Genomic DNA, 19,876 nt, shown 5'->3' on the forward strand with positions numbered 1-19,876 from the left:
ATCTGCCCAGTCACAGTGATGTGGGTTTGTAGATCGGTGGCGCGGTGATTGATTTCAGCTTCCCGGTATAGCCTGAGGAGGGGCATGTGACTTTAACTTCCCCCATCGATTGGCCCGTTTTCCTATATACACGCCATGGGGGGGGGGGGGGGGGGTGGCTGAATGAGGCCATTCCCCCTGTTGACCTTTGACCTTTAGCAAGTCTAGGAGTATACTATACTGTACTTTTTAATGTGGTCACTTATTCACAACTCCACTGCAGAGTGACTGACCGCAGACACAGCTGTGTCTGTCACTTCAACCCTATATACACAAACGGCAGCCGTGTTATATTTGTGTACAGCGGTGGTCAAAGTATATTACATTATATACTTGCATTTTAATCTTCTTTTTATTATTCTTTTTGAACCTTAACCCATTCTGAACGGGAACCCGTTTTGGTGTCAGCATCATGTTTTGCTTTAGCTATTGAAAAATAGCAGACCATACAAGCTCTTAGCGCGCCACCGAGTGGCGCGCTAAGAGCTTGTAGGTCTGCTATTTTTGAAAAATCAAAGAACGACTGACATTTTTAGAATCTGATCTCAGGTCAGAATGGGTTAATCAGACCAGTGTGTGTCCAGTGGAAACCTCGTATGAATCTGATCTCGGGTCAGAATGGGTTAAGAGGAAATCGGCCTGCGGGGCCCATGGCGGGTTTCCTATAAGCTCTTTAACCCGTTCTGAACGGGAACCCATTTTGGTGTTATAGCATCATGTCATGCTTTAGCTATTGAAAAAATATCAGATTCTGCTATTTTTGAAAAATCGAAGAACGACTGACAATTTTTTAGAATCTGATCTCAGGGCAGAATGGGTTATAACTACCTCCCCCTGGCCAGCCAGGGCGCCTGATGGAGGGGAAAGGGACTGGTCGGAATAACGTGTCCCTTCCACGCGCTATACGTCCGGCTGGGGAAATTCCCCTCGGTCAGGTGAAAAGAAGCAGCCTGGACTCCTCATGCATAGAAGGAGGCATGAGGTCAGTCCGCTGCCCCCTCCAGGTTGGCAGAGGAAGTGTAGCGCCCAGGATTACATTAGATAATTGGCACTGGGTGAAAAGAAAACTGGGTTACAAAATCGTGGGATAAAAATGTGTTAATATGATGGGTTATAATCAGACCAGTGTGTGTGTCCAGTGGAAACCTCGTATGAATCTGATCTCAGGTCAGAATGGGTTATAATCAGACCAGTGTGTGTGTGTCCAGTGGAAACCTCATATGAATCTGATCTCAGGTCAGAATGGGTTAAAAAAGCACCAGCGTTGTGTACGGCACATTCTGTTTACTATAACATCGTGGTCTAATATCATGGATTTGCACTTTATTGACGTGGTGACTTAATAACTACAAGTGGCGACAGGCCCACTGTTGGTTCATTGTGTGGTTGTGTGTGTGTGTGTGTGTGTGCGTGTGCGTGTGTGTGTGTGTGTGTGTGTGTGGGTGTGTGTGTGTGCGTGCGCGCGCCTGTCAGCTGATGACGATTCCTCTTCAGTGCAGAGATCAGAAAAAAGCAGAACCCAGTGAGTCAGTTCTCATCTGTCTCTGGTTTCAGTTCATCATGTGAAACACATTGTATATATCGAATCCTTCTTACTGTAACTATTGACGCTCATAGTTCATCATTTTAGCATTACGTTTCCCCTCGTGTGCTCTCTATAGTCTATAGGTCACTTAACCCATTCTGACCTGAGATCAGATTCATACGAGGTTTCCGCACTGGACACACACTGGGTCTGATGAACCCATTCTGACCTGAGATCAGATTCATACGAGGTTTCCACTGGACACACACTGGGTCTGATGAACCCATTCTGACCTGAGATCAGATTCTTAAAAATGTCAGTCGTTCTTCGATTTTTCAAAAATAGCAGATCTACAAGCTCATAGCGCGCCACCGAGTGGCGCGCTATGAGCTTGTAGATCTGCTATTTTTCAATAGCTAAAGCATGACATAGTGCTAACACCAAAATGGGTTCCCGTTCAGAATGGGTTAATGTGGCCCTCAGGTTAACGTCAGAATACTGATATGGTATTGGTTTCAGCTGTTTACAATTCCACAACGTGCACAAGTTGCAAACATGACCTGCTGTGTTACTACATTAGTAGCTCATTGCTCAACACAAGTATATATAATTAAATTCCAATTCAATAATAGCAAAAGATAGGTTTAAAAAAAAAAGTTTCAATTTAAATATAGCAAAAAAAACAGCCGATCTGCAAGCTCAAAGCGTGTCGCAGCGCGACACGCTTTGAGCTTGCAGATCGGCTATTTTTGCTACGACAGTAATATACCGTAATGGCCCTAGGGAGTGAGTGTGGAAATATAGTGGCTCTCTCCATCGTCAAAGTTGCCCTTGCCCTTGGTCTATAGGCCTAGAATGATCTCCCCCACATTCACCCCCAGCTCCATATATGGAGATCTAGGGGTGAATGTCAGAGTCAGACAGGGTCAGAACCACAGTGTGATGTCAGAACAAGCCAGCTCCATATATATATATATAATGGCCCTGTGCGGAGCCCCGGGCAGATCGAGGCCTTTTGTGCTGTTTCCGGACAACCGTGTGTCCGACCGACCCGACACCACCGGGCACTGCACTCCCTGTGGCGTTGTGTGGGGGCCGCGTGTGTCGAATTTGAAGTCGGCGCAGGGCGAACGGTTCTCGAGTTACACGTGGATTAAAGATTACAGACATACTGTACAGTGACGTGGCACATTCATAGATAGCTTATTAGTCATATATCTGCCCCGTGCAACTTTTGTTTACAAATCCCTAAAAAAAAAGCCACACGATTAAATCGTTAACCGCAATTATTTGTATGACAATTTCACAATCTATAACGGCTCTAACACGCACGCGTGCGCACGCACGCACACACCCACCAGTCTGTGCGCTTGTATGTAGACGTGCACACTCTCACGGAAAAAAGGGAGTGTTTTGAGTGACCTCGGTGTGTGTCCCGTCCTCCTCCTCCTCCTCCTCCTGTTATCATTCCTCCTGTTATAGGGCAGTGGTGATGTCTCCTGGTTCAACATTAACCACCCAGTAGAGGAGGGGGTTTCCATCCACCCCCCCCCCCCCCACACCCCCCCACCCCCTCCTGTCCTGTCTGTCTGTTGTGTTCCAATCTGTCGGGGACCCACCCCCCCCCCCCCCCCGACCACAGCCTCACACTCGCAGCTCTCACACAACTCCCTATACTGTTCCGACTCACGAATGTTTGTCAGGTTTTCTATTCCGATTTTTCCTTCTGAATCAATCCGGTAAAACAGGGGTTTTCAACATGTGTACTGCATGAAGTGAAGTATTGCATGTGGTTCCCTGACCATTCATTTTAGTAATGTGTAGGATTTGTCGATTTTTTTTCTTCATAAATGTCATTCCACTAGTTGAGAAAGTGAACTGAGGCCAGCCGGGGCGCCTGATGGAGGGGAAAGGAACTGGTCGGAATAACGTGTTCCTTCCCCCCCCCCTGTCAGGTGTATAAGGAGCAACTTGGACACTCAGGCATGAAGGGAGCATGAGTTCAAGTCCGTTGCTCTCCCCTTGTCCCCCATATATGGGGACTAGGTTGGTGGAGGGTGTGTAAGAGCCCAGGATCACATTAGATGATTGACACAGGGGTGAAAAATGGGTTACAAAATCGTGGGATAAAAATATATATATTTAAAAAAAAAGAGAGAAGTGAACTGAATGACCTATGATGACCGTCCATGTAGTCATTTTACTGACAAGTTGGAGGTTCAAGAAATTCAACAGAAAAAGGGAGTAAGAATCTCCAAAGGTGCACCTTATTGTCTTGTTGAGTCATTATTATTATTATTATTATTATTAGGACATGATTTAGTAGTCAATGGACCATTGGTTGAGAAACAGTGGAAATTGTATACACATGGGATGCACAGTGTTCCAACAAAAGCATTAATCTTAGCCCAAAACATAAGCTTTTTCAGAAAACTGTCAGGTTGAAGAAGACATTTTTAGAATCTGATCTCAGGTCAGGCCCTATACTTGATCACAGTATAACACAGTGCCACATGAGTATAAATAGTAGCAGATCTGTCAGCTCAAATGCATTTGAAATCCTGAGAAGTATAACAGTTCTGGACATAATGAGTTCTCCACCTGACGGAGACAATGTAGGTTTTTCAGAAAACTGTCATTTTTTAGAATCGGCCTCATGGTAAAAATAGGTTGTGTGCGCGTGCGTGTGCGTGTGTGTGTGTGTGTGTGTGTTAGTGCGTGTGTGTGTGTGTGTGTGTGTGTGTGTGTGTGTGACCGTGCAGACCGTTGTCTTACATTGTCTCAAATGCAGTTATAATTATTATTAGGGTTTGGCTGTGGAAAGAATGCGTTTCACAGAACAGAAAGGCTTTTGTCTTGGATAAAAAAAACAGGTTTTATTTATTTATTTATTTATCTCTCCCCCCCTGATAGAAACACAACGCAAAACGTGCAGATGGTCCCAAATCTGTTATCAGTATATACGCAGCTATTTATACTCAAGTAATCAATACCACACAACGTCGAACAACTCTGTTACAAATAGACCAAATATAAAGCGGGGCCTTAATTGGTTATTAAAGCATACTCTGTAATCATCTAAATCTTGCAAAGTCACTTGTAAAACGTACAACATTTTCAGCTGATATGATGTAGTATTGTAGTATAACGTATTGGAAAGTGCACATACTCAAGTAACGTGTTGAAAAAGTACTTCACAATTGTACTTGGCACATCATGAGTACATGAGTACTTGGTCACTCCCCCGCGCTGATGAAAACACGGCCCCGTGCATGTGCAGATGGCTTGGAACAGCTTTGACTCGACCTCTGACCCCCTGCAGGGCCTTGGTGGTGGGCGTCGGCCACCACGGATTGCATCTGACAGCGATGAGACGTAAATATATCTCACATCAAACGATGAGGAGCCCCTCCCCCTCTGTGGTGAGCTGGGCTAGTGGGGGCGTGTGGGGGGGGGGGTGTCCCTGGAGGAAGGAGTGTGTTACTGCACCCCACCCCCCCCCCCTCTTCAACATATTGTTATTGAACGCCCTATACTTGATCATGACTACAGCTTCGCACATTGGTTGTTTTCGTCGGCTAAAACTATGACAAGAAATGTTCATCGACTACCTTTGTTTTCACTGACTAGACTAAATGGAAACTGAATTAAAACTAAGCTATGATGACTAAAACTAAGACTAAATATATTGTCAATTTCGTCAACCGATAAAAACTAGACTAGATGTTAGGAAGGGACTATAGTGGACAAAATATTTTACACTTGGTTGCAATGCTGAAAATAGCAGATCTACTGTACATCTACTGTACAAGATCGGCTAAGTATCTAAGTGTAAAATCAGACATTACGACGGCATCAAGGCCCGCCAAATCCCAGCTCCTCCTCCTGTCTACATGTCGAAGTGTCCTTATGGGCAAGACACTGAACCCCAACTTGCTCCCGGTGTGTTGGTTGGTAGTACCTTGCATGGCTTCCGCCGCAATCGGTGTATGAATGTGTGTGGGTGAATGTAATGCACAATCTATGTAAAAAGGCGCTATATAAATACACCATTTACCATGAGAAAACATTTTGTTTACATTGCCAAAGCAAAAAAAAAAGTGGAACAGCACATCCAGGGGTCAGACTGAAGGGTATATAACTTCCTGTGACAATACTCGAACCCGTTTTGTATTTATTTATGGCAATGCAATGCAAAACCTGTGTCTTCTCATGCCAATAAAGCTTCCTTTTGAATTGAGTTGTTGGGGAGGAGCTGGTTTGGCCCCCTAGTATCAGGATGGGGGGCCCTCAGCCAGGGGTCATTGTCCCCAGCCTGTCATGTGGCTCAATAGACCCAGAGGCCCCCCCACCGCTGCACGCCGGCCCTCATTGATATGCACTTTTAACAACCCCCCACCACCACCAGTCGTGGAGAGTAACTAAGTGCATTTACTTAAGTGCTGTAATACTTAACCCATTTTGACCTGAGATCAGGTTCTAAAAAAATGTCTGTTATGTTTCTATGTCAGTCATTCTTTGATTTTTCAAAAATAGCAGACCTACAAGCTCTTAGCGCGCCACTCGGTGGCGCGCAATGAGCTTGTAGATCTGCTATTTTTCAATAGCTAAAGCATAACGTTGGACCAGAAGGTCCAAAGTACAATTTTGAGGTACAACATTTGTACTTTCCAGTTTTCCAATACTTTTTACTTGTACTCCACTACATCTCAGCAAATATTGCACTTTTACTCCAGTTAAAAAAAACACTTTTGTCCCGATAGTTGTCTTAGATTTTGATTGTCATCCATTACACACATCAGCACTATATATATATGCATTTAAACCATTTGTAAATAGACAATCTACAATCCACCGTGATGTTGTAGATCTGCTATTTTCCAAAATATCTTTAATACATTTGAAAACTTGGTGGAAGTGAGACATTCAATGTGTAGTTTTACACTTTGACGACACTTATACTTTTGCACTTTTACTGTGATCAATTGATCGATTGATTGATTGAAGTATTTATATAACAGTTTGTATTAAGTCGTGCCTTCACGTGAAATGTATACCCATTCTGCCCAAGACTGTTACTGTGGACCACACACTGATAAAGCATTACACTTGTTTACATTACAACAGGGTCCGCCGTTTTCAATTCATCAGATTTCAATTCAACATTTAGAGACGTATACAAATATACACTTCTCTATAGAAATCATGTAAGGAAACGTGTACAGTAAAGGGGGGGGAAAGTACATTTTGAAATCCCAGACTTTTACATCTTTTTACACACTGTCAAATTGATACTTTTACTCGAGTACAACACGCGGGTATACTTTTTCCACCACTGCCCCCCCCCCCCCACACACACACACACACAACCCCCCTCCCTCCCCTCTACACTCCATTCATGCGAGCGGCCTGCGTCTTCAAAAGCTTGTTGGAGACAAGCAGGTCTGCCTGCCGCTGCTCCTCCAACTGTGACCGCTGACCTCAATGGCACACGTTGTGTACCACCACCGCAACAACACACCGCTCCAAAGTACACTAGCCCATTCTGACCTGAGATCAGATTCTAAAAAAAATGTCTTCTACATCCTGACGGTTTTCTGAAAAAGCTATGTCTCTATGTCAGTCGGTCGATCGTTTTTTTCAAAACATAGCAGACCTACAAGCTCGTAGCGCGCCACTCGGTGGCGCGCTATGAGCTTGTAGATCTGCTATTTTTCAATAGCTAAAAGCATAACATAATGCTATAGTATACATATTGTACCTGCACCCCAGTGTTGTTTTCGTCGACTGAAACTAAAGACGAAAATAAATGTTTGTCGGCTACCTTTTTTTTCACTGACAAACTAAATGGAAACTAAATGAACACTATAAATCTATGATGACTAAAACTATAAGACTAAACGTATTTAAATGTATGTATTCATACGATTTCGGGCCATTTGAAGTACTGCGTTCAACACTGCTGTAGAGTCCCATATGTGTGGTGCCACTTTTGTTTGGTGCAACTATTCTCTTAGCAGACTCCTGACCAGTGTTTGTGCCACGTTTTGGTGGACAGATCAGAGCAGCGGTGTGCCTGTCGCCCCCCGAGGGCCCCCGGGGGCCCCCCTGAAATAAAGTGTCTCCTCTTTTACCTATCGATGCAGCCGCACATTTCACACAGGCTATTAACAGGACATACGTGTAACTTAAAGGAGAATTCCATACTAGAAGGCTTTCTTAACTTTTATTTGTAGTTGTTACGTCCCCACTACAAAGAGGTCCAGGTGTTATTTTGTGCTTTTTATTGTTTTGTGTTTTATTGGCTATTTCCCCTATACCATAAGCCCTCAATGGGGGTTGGGTTTTTGTGCTATTTCGCTTATTTCCATCGAAATAAGTAGTAAAGTGTGCCGCTTGGGATACTATTTACATTATGAAGAGAGGATATATATAAAAAAAAAAGATTTTTGAGCAATGGAAATAAGCGAATTAGCACAACACCCCATGGCCCCATTCAATTCAATGCAATTCATTTAGGGCTTATAATGGTAGGGGAAATAGCCAATAATGCGCTTTTGCACAAACTAACACCTGGACCTCTTGAGGTTGACTGACACCTGGCGGTCAGTCAGAGCTCGGAGGCCCCCCTGAGGGTGGAGGCCCCGTTTCAATCGAAACTGGTGAAACATAGCAAAGGCCTCCTATGGCCAAAGTATACGTTTGAAGTGGTTAATGTAGGCCAGGGGTGCCCAAAAGGTAGATCGAGATCTAGTAGATCTACCAGTAGATCACACAAGGCTGTGCAGGTATAGATCACATGACAAAGACATGCCCCTATAAATAATATTTAATTTAAATATAAAAACATTTTTTGGCATCAGCTGCCACTTGAATTAAGTTGTCTTGATTGATTGACTGACATATAAAAAAGGGCCAGTCAGCTCACAAACCCATAATGCAATACTTTTGCAGTTGTTTGTTTTGTTTTCAAGAGTGTTGCTGTGCAAAAAATCTACAAATGTCAGTAGATTACAAAAACTCTAGCCTAGAGGCCTACATATTTTCATATTTCTCCCCTTTCCCATTCCAGGTGCATTTGTCTTAAATGTAATGCCAGCACCGCTATTCCAAAGCCATTTATAATATCAGCAATGGTATTATAATGATTTCATTGGGTAGAGATCTTGTTGAGCTGGTCATTTTGAAAGTATAGCTCTCAAGTTAAAAAGTGTGGGCACCCCTGCTGTAGGCTATCTTTCGCACAAATCTACTAACTAAGTAACTAGCAAAGGCACAATTCTGGTCTGTTGATGTAATGGAGTTGAAGTATATTGGCTTGAATTTAAATTGGACATACTCCATGTAAAGTAAAAAAGACGCCTGCAAAATTGCAAAGTACAGCACTTCAGTTAGTACATGTCCATAAATTGTCACACAGTTAGTTTGTCAGGTGAAGAGCAGCATACGTGTGATCTTTATTGCACCGTGCTACAGCGTCAGGACATGTCCAGGAATGACGCTATCATCCCTGGGGGTGTGTTTTTTCAAGGCCAAAAAGCCCTTAGCCGCGACGGAGAGAGATGAGATATACTGTACTTTATGATCCCCGAAGGGAAAGCGATGCGTTTACAGCAGCACAGTGTGATGAAAGGGGAAGAGATGAAGCATGGCTTAAGTGTTGCAGATTATATACTTTTTCATAGATTTCATATAGATGGGCTTCATCATATCATATACATTTGTTTGACATCACTGCCATCAGTGTTGTGTCAATGTTTATTTTATATTTTTTATACTTTGTCTTTTGTATTATGTTCGTTTCATGTTAGCCCATTCTGAACGGGGACCCTTTTGGTGTTTTAAGCATTATGTTACACTTTAGCTATATTGGAAAATGGCAGATCTACAAGCTCGTAGCGCGGCACTCTAAATGAACACTATAAATCTATGATGACTAAAACTATAAGACTAAATGTATTTAAATGTATGTATTCATACGATTTCGGGCCATTTGAAGTACTGCGTTCAACACTGCTGTAGAGTCCCATATGTGTGGTGCCACTTACAAAGTGCAAATCATTGACTATAGCCTATAGTATATTCTTTCAGAGCGGTCGCTTTGAACTCAAATCTTTGCTTCTGCGGGGCTCCCTGGAACAACATATTTTAGAAGTCATTTTTTTTATTTCAACGTCAGGTCTAAATGGGTTAATGTGTATAGGCCTATTTGCGGAAATTTGAAAGCACTTAAACCCTCATTACTTTTCCCCCCACTCTACTACACCAAACCTCTTTGCGAGGCGTTGTGGTTGTGTGGGCATGTATAGATCTCGAATACTTTCAGGCTAATGTTCCCTTCAGGATAGGGATGCCTAGGGTTCAAGTGGTTAGTGTGAAACAGAAATAGGCTACAACAAAGATGTGGTGGCCCCCTTGTAGTACTCTACTCTGAGGAGAGGACCCGGGACCCCTGTAGAGCGTCGCAGTCCCTCCCCCTTTCAGAAACGACGAGTGGCCCAGGAAATGAATCCCAATGCATTTCAAAACATATTTATTTAAAGACCTTTTAAGCGTCGTACGAAGCCAAGTCTTGTCGTGACAAATCATGACAACAAACACAACTTCTCGGGCCAAACAAAAAAATATAAAGTAGAAAAAACGGCAGGTTACAACAACATTTGTTTGGTCCAAAATATTGTGTGTGTTGTCATGATTTGTCACGACAAGAGTTGGCTTCGTACGACGCTTAAAAGGTCTTTAAATAAATACGTTTTGAAAAGCCTATGGGAAAAATGCATTGGGTTTCATTTCCTGGGCCACTCGTTGTTCTGAAAGGGGGAGGGACTGCGACGCTCTATAGGGGTCCTGAGTCCCTGACAACTTTGAGGTCTAGATTTTATGAAAATGTTCCAGATTGTTTGTTTGTTTATTTATTTATTTATTTGTTTGTTTGTTTGTCTGTCTGTTTAATTATTTATTTGACTATTTATTTATTTGACTATCTATATTTATTTATCTATTCATTGATTTGTCTATCTATATTTATTTATCTATTTATTGATTTATCTATGTATTACTTCATCAACCACATTTGCAAGCCTGTGTCCCTCCCTCCCTCCCTCCGGGCAATGGAATGATTGATACTGTGTCGCGTCCGAATGAACCAATGACGTCGCGGCCCGTCCCTCCGGCCTATGGGACGCAGGGTAGAAATAGAGGCAGATCAGGCGTAGCAGTTTCTCACACACACACACTCACAGTCTCACTGTAGCATCAGAGTCCTGCGTCCTTCCCTGAAGAAGAACACATCTGGATTATTATTCATACAAACATCTGGATAATATAAACTATAACCCTTCACTTTCAACGTGTTTCCATCAACTGCTAAAATAACTCGTTCTTTTGAACGCTGTGGGACATTTACATTTTTCCTTTTTGGGAGATTTTGGACACTGATTTTTTTTTGCGTGGAAGCGTCCCATTTGTAAGTAGCAGCATGCTGCGGGATTGTGTGTGTGTGTGTCGTTATTGTAGTTGTTGGCTTCTCTTTTTCCCAGAATTAGCCGATCTACAAGCTCACAGAGACTGGTTATAATAAACTTGTTAGATCGCCAAAAGATCGGTTATTCTTTGGCATACACATTTTCGTGTAAAACATCCAAGTGCAGAGACTAAAGTCTTTAAAAACCGTTCATTGATTCAAGTTGTTACTCGTTAGGCAAAGGGTGTCGCTTTTTCCACAAAATAGATTTGCATCTATACAGACTGATCGACTTTGTTGATCCAGCTTCTTTTCGGCAAGCGACAGATTCCAGGAGCTAACGAACGAACGAACGACGGGGCTTCGTAATTCTTCTAAAGCTCATAACATTGAATGAATGTAATGAGGTAGAAGTAATGTAACGGTGGCGTTACTGTGTGTGACTGACTGTCAACAATACACTGGAGCACATGGTGTGCGCGCGCGCGTGCGCGTTTTACTGGAACGCTGCTTTTTCGTGTGTGTGTGTGCCTGCCTGTGGGGGGTGGGGGGGGAGGAGGAGGAGAGGAGAGAGAGAGACATGATGTCAACATGAATATGTTATGAACTTAGAACTTATGATATGAGATCAGATGTCATAACAGGAAACAAATTAATAACCTCATATGGGTGATTTAGTCACTTGATATAAAGCGTTGTAGCCTTGTCTAGAGTTTCACTTATATGAAACTTTACTTGAGCATTTGATTAAGTGCCACGTTAATGTAATTTAATTGTTTCTGAACATGACACGAATTAATGAATACAAATCACATTTAGTTTTGGCTTTAGGCATCGTAAACACATGATAGTACACAGGGCATATATGACAAATATAAATGATTAACTATACATGTTTAGTGGTTTTATTATAGCCTACTTAAACAAAAAACATCAATAGTGGAAATAGATATGCAAGCTCTATACGGGTCACATTTTGAGCTTGTAGTTCGGCTATTTTCCACAATTTTGTAATGTTTGACAATTTCAGAAGAAAAAAATGATGAACATGGAAATGATTATGACAATTATTTTAAAATACAACAACACTGCGACTATATAATGTAATAATTATGACGGACCTAAAGTGGATGTTGTGTTACGGATATGTTTTCGTTTGAAGTGACTCTTGTACAAACACAGTCATGTCAATACCTTCAGGGTGAAAAAACTACTGTTTAGACTGTTGTGTTGGTTAGACTGACTTTCTGGCTTTCTTTGTTTGATGAACACTTTTGAGTAGTGTCAGTCAGAATCTCCATATTTTGACTATTCTTGTTTCTGTTTTTTGAGTGGTGCAACCACTCCTACAGAGAGCTGTGTGTGTCCCTGACTGTCTCTCTCTCTCTCTCTCTCTCTCTCTCTCTCTCTCTCACTCTCACTCTCACTCTCACTCTCACTCTCACACACACACACACACACACACACTAACTGTACTATATATATATGATGATTTGGGGTGTGACAGTACAGTACAGAAGAGGGACCCCCGCATGGTAACTCTGTCATAGCGGGGCGGGTCTCCGGAACCGGCCCAGAACCCTGTGGGTCTGGAACTCCCAGGGACCCCTCCCCAGGGACCTCCACACGGGTGTAATTTTTAACCCATTCTGACCTGAGATCAGATTCATACGAGGTTTCCACTGGACACACACTGGTCTGATTAATGAATGTACTACTTCTTCCTACAAGAGTGTGGCACAAAAGTAGTGGAAATAGCAGATCTACAAGCTTGTATATCTGCTATTTTCACTTTTTGTTTTGAAAATGATAATCTGAAAGAATGGTTTCCACCATACCAGCTATTTGTGTGTGTGTGTGTGTAATGTATCTGTGCATTTCCTATTCCTGTTTCCTTGTTAATGTCTAATTATGGAGTATGTGGAAATGACAGGTTAATCTTAAGCAAAGTTTTTCCACCAGAATTCTTTCCAGAACTAGTAGTCAAGTAACACTTTGAGGTAACTCTCACTAAGACTTTTCAACGCGCGTGGGCTTGTAGATCTCGCAGGGTCTGGTAGATCTGGTCATTTTGAATGATTGAGGCAGATTTGTAATGCCAATGGGCAAAGTGAAGTGATGTTTTGAACGCAGGATTTGTACTTTTGGAATATTTCTCTCCATTGTGGTGGTGTTATTGTTTTTTACTGAAGTACTGAGTACTTTTTCCATCCCAGGCCAGAAGTGTGTTTTTGTCCTTGTGGCGGTCGAAGGATTGGAGCTGATCTATAAAAAAAACCTTGGCCTGTTATTCGCAGTCAATTTAACACTAATTGCAGCAACCTGGTGGGTCCCTGGCGCCTCAACGGAACTTCCAGACCCACAGGAACGCGCCCAGGGTGCCCGGCACGGTTCCGGCGAGCCGCCCCGCGTCCGAAACGGTCGAGAAATGATAAGAGTTACTGTGTGGGGGAATTAGCAGACCTCTCTCTCTCTATATCTCTCTCTCTGTAATTAGCAGGCAACAGTGCGACACTATCTCTCTCTGTTTCTAAGCACAACAGTGCCACTTTTGCCCCTACTGGTACTCTAAACATAGGGACAGGTACGTGGACATAAAGACATTGCTGTTCCTTGGAGTGGTTGCACCACTTAAAAAAAAAGACTAATGCTGCTCTGTGAGGTATAAGCTCGTCACATGTCCACTGCATGCTGAGGCACATGATGATGACCTTCTAGATCAGCAACTTTCAACTTTAGGGCTATAGAGCGTCGCAGTCCCCTTTCATGACGACGCCAGGCCCAGGAAATTAATCCCAATGCATTTTCCCCCATAGGCATTTCAAAACGTATTTATTTAAAGACATTTTTAAGCGTCGTACGAAGCCAACTCTTGTCGTGACAAATCAACGACAACACACACAATATTTTGGACCAAACAAAAAAAAACGTTTTTTTTTCCTACTTTCTAATTCTTTGTTTGGCCCGAAAAATTGTGTTTGTTGTCATGATTTGTCACGACAAGAGTTGGCGTTTGTCCGCGGCGTATAAACGTCTTTAAATAAATACTTTCTGAAAATGAACGGGGGTTTCTTTTCCGGGTCTCTCTCTCGAGGGGGCGGCAGGACTGCGACGCTCTATTATAGGGTTAAAAAATTGGGTCACAAATGGGACAACTGGCTTCCGCTTAATGCACACGTTATGCACACATGCGTTTTTCTCAGAAAACTATAGTTTAGAACTGTGGTTTAGAACGGCAGATATACTGTGTGTGTGTGTGTGCACGTGCGTGGCATCACATCCTAGAGACCAGTGAGTGACCCAGTAGTCTTAACGATCTCTTTTCAGCCTCCCCGACTGAACATGTCAACATGACCTCATGCTGCTTTTAGTTTTTCCCCTTGCCAAACAGTGCATGGTGCAACCTTCCCCTAACTAAGTTATACATGTACTCAAAGTACTGCACTTTTATGCACCTTCAGCCTTATCTTCATATAATTGGTCCTCCAGAGGAGGAAAAACCTGCCTACCAGTATGAGTGACCTCATCAACGTGGAATCCAAGCTTATAGAAACAATAGGCTTTCTATTCCTGGAAAGGTATAGCATGCTGACATAGAAGTCGTTGTTTTTTTTTTTTTTGCATTACTACAAAGTAAATCATTCTCGTTTGAAATGACCCAATTTACCTTCTACTGATGATGTCCCTGTTGGGCAAGTTTCAAAATGCTACTAGTTGTGATATGCTACTGTGCCTCACTCAACCCATTTGGACCTGACAAATGTCTTCCAAATCCTGACAGTTTTCTGGAAAACCTGTTTTTCTGTGTCAGTCGTTCTCAAACATTTTCATGTCAAGGACCCCCAAAAATATATCATGTAATTGGCCGCCGGCCCACATCTGAAAATATGTTGTTCCAGGGACACCCCCCCCCCCCCCCCCAGAAGCAAAGATATGAGTTTAAAAACATTCACTCTGAAGAATGACACCGGTGCTAAATAGAAGTACTCATGATTACAGGTTTGATTTGTTTTTAGCCAGCTTTTCACGTTGACTTTGAAGATCAAATAGATAAGGAGGTCTCTCTTACTTCTGTAGGGAGACTGTTCCAGTGATGGGAGGAGACCTGTCCAGTGATGGGAGGCTCTGACAGAGAAGACTGTTTTACCAAACACACTACGTCTGGTTGCCGGGTGCAGCACTTGGTTTAGACTAGTCATCGGTTAGACCAGTCATTAGTCCTATACAACTACAACCTATCTCAGACCCTCACCCTAAACCTAACCTCCCACGGGGCGGCACACCTAAACCTAACCTTAACCCATGTCTAACCAATGACTAGTCTAAACTAAGTATATGCACCCCAAAGTTGGCACTTCACAGTCTCCTCTGGTAGTTACCCTTGTTGCTTGCTCTGTCTCTCACCACTGTCCCTTCGACCTATGCACCGTTTCAGTGGTGGGGGTGCAAGTCCATTTAAGATTTAAAAATCACACCCATGTGAAGTAAGTGGTGCAACTCCGTGTGTGGAGAGCCTCACAGGAACGCACCCAGGCTGCCTGCCCGATTCCGGCGAGCCACTCCCGTGTGTCCGAAACGGTTGAGAAATGACAGAGTTACTGCGTGTGGCGGTCCCTCTACTGTACCCTCCACTGTACTGTATACTGTACTGTACTGGCACATCTGAAAAATCACCATATATACAGTTAATATGTGTGTGTTGGGTTGCGCACAGCTGGTGAAAAACAACCATGCTGTTTTCGTGCTCAGACGCACCCACCCACCCAGGCACACACACAAAGTTACTTAAGGGAGTGGTTGCACCACTTAAAACATGAGACAAGCATCTGCAAAATGTTTGAAGCTGTCAAAAGTAAATAAGTTGTACTTTTGAACTATTAGTGGCAACGGTGGTAACTGTTGGGCTTTTGGTCCAGTGGGTTTAATGTCTATAAAGTGATTCTATCGGTTTTAAGTCGTTGACTGATTTGTCTGTGACCAGGTTGTGAAACAGTATGTTGTTATGTGTGGAAAGAATCATAGCATGCACGAAGAGTTTAGCTACGTCTGTTGTGAGATATGGTCTTACGTGTCTGCTGAAGTTGGATAGATTTAATTTGATTTTACTGGCTACGTTTTTGTATCTGTTTTTTTTAAATGTCAAGTTTTTTAGTCTAGTAGTGTGACTCCAAGATATTTAAATTCTGATACTACTAGTACCTGAATGCTGTTATACCCTCGATAAGAAGGTCAATGTCAGGGTCTGTGGAGTTACGTGAGAACTTAGAAGAACACACAAACAGTTTTTGTTTGTTTGTTCAGATGCAAACATGAACACAAATGGTTTAAGGCCCTAAGTATTCGTGACACTAGTCCTTAACCCGTTGTTTTCGCATTTTTTATTCACCAATAAATTCATTATTCATTTATAATTGGTGAAATTGGAAAAAGGGCTTCGTTAAGACCTCCATATTATGGGAGCGATTGGTGCAGGTGGTGAGGAGATATGGCGGTGTTTTAATTAAGTTGAGTTAATTATAGGCTGATGTATAGTTCTATCACTTAATATCTCATTCTATTCTGTTTCCGTGCCTTGCTCAGGGAACCCCTCGGCACATTGCCGTGGCGTGGGAATCGAACCCGGGATCTTCTGTTTCTGTTTCTCTACCCACTGCAGAGCTATGAGCCCCGCCCCCTTTGATTCAATGCTCACTTCAGTGTTGAAGTTCTTTCTTTTGGAAAACCGCACACACACACACACACACACACACACACACACACACACACACACACACACACACACACACACACACACACACACTAAACACAGGGTACATAAATTGGTAGACTGGGTTTAATATTTAGTTTGAGTTGTCCCTGTGTGTGCGTGTGTGCGTGCGCGCACGTGGTTTGTGGTTTTTGGTTTGACCAGCATTGCCGGGACAAGCAGCCAGCCTAGAAAGGAAACTCTGACACCACTTTGTGTGTGTGTGTGTGTGTGCGTGCGCGCGTGTGTGCGTGTGCGTGCGTGCGACGTGTGTGCACACTGTTTGTCATAGTCTAAATGTGTCTAGTAGTTATTTATACTAACCCTACCCATAGCTCTGCACACAGGAGCTGTGGAACGACAACTGAAAGCACAGCAGAATCCTCTTAAGTTTTCAAGGTTCTGGGTCTGAACGTTAATATAGAGGCTGAAAACGCCAAGCCAAAACTCTTCCAAACCAAACGCCCCGGTTGAAAATATTTCGGCTCTTATAGCGAGCGGATATAACAACACCACACCTGGATGTGGAGCACTTTTTTTGTCCTCTTCATTATAGTTTGTCATTAAACGTAAATTAAATCATACTTATTTTACACATTATTGTAGTGGTTCTCAAAGGGACCCCTTGTTGGTCACTTGGGGGGCCCTTGACAACTCTGAGAGTGTACAACATGGAACCAAATGGACCCTTACAGGTCTGTAACTCTGAGAGTGTAACACATTGAACTAAATAGACCCTTAACAGGTCTGTAACTCTGAGAGTGTAACACATTGAACCAAATGGACCCTTACAGGTCTGTAACTCTGAGAGTGTAACACATTGAACCAAATGGACCCTTAACAGGTCTGTAACTCTGAGAGTGTAACACATTGAACCAAAATGGACCCTTACAGGTCTGTAACTCTGAGAGTGTAACACATTGAACCAAAATGGACCCTTACAGGTCTGTAACTCTGAGAGTGTAACACATTGAACCAAATGGACCCTTACAGGTCTGTAACTCTGAGAGTGTAACACATTGAACCAAATGGACCCTTACAGGTCTGTAACTCTGAGAGTGTAACACATGGAACCAAATGGACCCTTACAGGTCTGTAACTCTGAGAGTGTAACACATTGAACTACTAAATGGACCCTTACAGGTCTGTAACTCTGAGAGTGTAACACATGGAACCAAATGGACCCTTACAGGTCTGTAACTCTGAGAGTGTAACACATTGAACCAAATGGACCCTTACAGGTTTGTAATGGCTCCATGTGTATACACTCTCAGATTTATGATGGTCCATGGGAAAATAAATGGAAAAAAGTAGCCCTGCCCAATGACCACAAGTCACGCTAAAACATCTTTATGAGTAACCCTGCCTCGTATTAAGTTCTGACTTGTGGTTGTGTCAGCCAGGGCTACTCATAAAGACCTTTTAACCCATTTAGACCTGACGTCGACATTTAAAAAAAAAAGTCTTCTAAATCCTGACTTTTTTCTGAAAAACCTATGTTTCTATATCAGTGGTGGTGCTCAATATTTCATGTCAGGGACCACAAAAAAGTATATGTAATTGGCCACCGACCCCCATCTGAAAATGTGTTGTTCCAGGGACCCTCCCCAGAATCAAAGATTTGAGTTAAAATGTTCATTCTGTAATATTATATATTCAAAGTTCTGAGGGGCATTTTCACGATAAAAAAAAAAATCGCAGACCTACAAGTTCGTAGCGTGGGCACCGACTGCCGTGCTATGAGCTTGTAGATCTGCAAATTTTCAATAGCTATAGTATAACATAATGCTTTAAAACACCAAAGTCCAAAAGGGTTTCCCGAGCAAAATAGGTTAATGTCTGTTGATGCCAAACACACAAGGGACGGTTCTCGATAGCGCAATTCTGAGGTCGTGTTCAGTGTTGTTTTTGGCAGCAAATTTAGTTTCTTAAATAGTCTCTTGAATAGTTTTCATTTAGTTTTAGTCACATTTTAGTCACCTGGAATGTTTTAGTGTTAGTCTAGTTTTAGTCGACTAAATGTGATGTGTTTTGGCGGTGCCTTGATGCCGTCGTAATGGCTGATTTTACACTTGCTGAAAATAGCCGATCTACAAGCTCACAACACGTGGCAGCGCAGCGCATTGTGAGCTTGTAGATCTGCTATAGTTTCAGCATGCAACCAAGTGTAAGATGACTTCTACTGGATCTCTTGTCCGCTAAGTCCCCTTCCTGGAATTTTTGTCTAGTTTTTAGCTGTTGACGAAATTGTCAATACATTTAGTCTTAGTTTTAGTCCTCATGTAGCTTTTCATTTAGGTAGTCGACGAACATTATTCGTCCTAGTATTAGTCGACAAAATACACACTGGTTGTGTTCAAGATGTTTTCGTTTTATTTATTTATTATTATTATTAATTATTTTTTTTCTTTTTCAATTATCCATAAACCTTTTGGCCTTCTTCTCATCTTACCTGGCTCTATAGCTCCATATTCGGGCATAACCTCTCCACAATGTACCCCCCTCATCCCCTCCTCTGCACCATCTGAACAATCTCAACCCGTCTTTGTGTCTCTCTCTCTCTCTCTGTCCTATTAATCCGTGCCTCATCCCTTCTCTGCCACCAGCTCAGTGGCCTTGTGGTTAGAGTGTCCGCCCCGAGACTGGGAGGTCGGGGTTCGATCCCCGGCCGGGTCATACCAAAGACTGTAAAAATGGGACCCAGTGCCTCCCTGCTTGACACTCAGCATCAAGGGTTGGATTGGGGGGTATTAAAGTCCCTGCGACATACTAGCGTCATGTCCAGGGGGTGTATACTTGTACATCAAGCTGCCTCACGCTACAGAAACAGGAGATAGGCTCCCATGCCCTATGGGCCTCATGGCTCGGCAAGGCTATACTTACTTACTTACTTACATCCCTTCTCTGCACATGTCCACACCATCTCCACCTCGCCTATACACCCTGGGCAAGACCCTTATACGCTGTAAAGACTATCATTTGTTTGGGGGGGGGGCGGAAGTTGCGGGATTTTAGTGGAGAAAATATCGGACCAAGGAAATGACGTTGATGCTTTATTATACAAATCGGTTTACATTCTCCCCGCGAATGAAACGAGTGTTTC

At 42.8% G+C, this 19,876-nt stretch overlaps 1 protein-coding gene across 5 annotated transcripts in view; it reads left to right on the plus strand.

Moving 5' to 3' along the window:
- Positions 1–10,821: 10,821 nt before the first annotated feature.
- Positions 10,822–19,876, plus strand: part of LOC308314193 (pleckstrin homology domain-containing family A member 5-like) — a 93,761-nt gene continuing 84,706 nt past the window's right edge. For all 5 annotated transcript variants that reach the window (XM_080761668.1, XM_080761665.1, XM_080761669.1 and 2 more), the window contains exon 1: positions 10,822–11,030. The gene's annotated coding sequence lies outside the window, so the exon portion shown is untranslated. The remainder of the gene's footprint in view (positions 11,031–19,876) is intronic.

The sequence above is a fragment of the Protomyctophum bolini genome (genome assembly GCF_963924005.1).
Source record: "Protomyctophum bolini genome assembly, chromosome: 4".
NCBI classification, from domain to species: Eukaryota; Metazoa; Chordata; class Actinopteri; order Myctophiformes; family Myctophidae; genus Protomyctophum; species Protomyctophum bolini.